The 859-nt window shown below is 31.1% G+C and overlaps 1 protein-coding gene across 1 annotated transcript in view; it reads left to right on the forward strand.

The window, feature by feature from the left end:
• Nucleotides 1-859, forward strand: part of LOC119594812 (alpha-amylase-like) — a 15,786-nt gene that overhangs the window by 10,916 nt on the left and 4,011 nt on the right. The gene's annotated exons all lie outside the window — the stretch shown is intronic.

Consider the following 859-nt stretch of genomic DNA (forward strand, 5'->3'; position numbering starts at 1 on the left):
CATTACATTTAATTCAGTAAAAGTGGGTCGTTATCTCATTAATGGAAATGACGTTAAATGCACGTGCTGTGAGAGATTATCTTCTGTGTGATGAATCATGAACAGCTTATCAAAATACATGCGCTGTGTTTTTTAAATCCAATGATATACAGAGGGAATTTATACTAAATACTATAATCTTTGTCACGTCAAGTTGAAATGATTCTTCTGACTAATCACTTCACTGAACTGATCAAATGTTAACTTGACATGAGCTGACCTTGTGCCAACGACCCAGTGTTAATCTTTAGTTGGAAATGACGGTTAACCTTGTCAGAAATATCCACTTTGACTTAAAGTGGTCCTTTCCTTTCGCTAAAATTAAGTTGTGTTAATACGAATACATATTGGTCATTTTCCTTTGTTTAAAATGACCTGATTCAAACTCAAAATGATCCTTTATGTTTGGTGATTAAAAAAAAATTAACTTGGGCTGATTTCCTTCGCTTAAGCAGAAAAAGGTAATGTTAACTTGAACTTGAAGTGGCCATTTCTTATTGCTAAAATCATCTCTTATTACCTCAAACTTAGAATGATCATTTAATCTTAAAAAAAAAACAGCCTATCATTGAATGTTGATTTTCTTGCAAAATATTCTCAAATTTGCCCTAATACGACATCTAAATAATCTTGCCTTGCTCATATGACCTAATAAAAGTCCTTATTAAGGCATCAAGATAACTTACCGAAACGAAACTTAATTTTAATATTTATTGGGTTTTACTGAAATCCTTGTTAGTAAAATCTGTTTTGTATTTTTCATTTTGTTTATCGATAAAAATAGCTCCACAATAACTCAGGTAACGAATTAATTTCCTAT

Source organism: Penaeus monodon, chromosome 34 (genome assembly GCF_015228065.2).
Source record: "Penaeus monodon isolate SGIC_2016 chromosome 34, NSTDA_Pmon_1, whole genome shotgun sequence".
NCBI lineage: Eukaryota > Metazoa > Arthropoda > Malacostraca > Decapoda > Penaeidae > Penaeus > Penaeus monodon.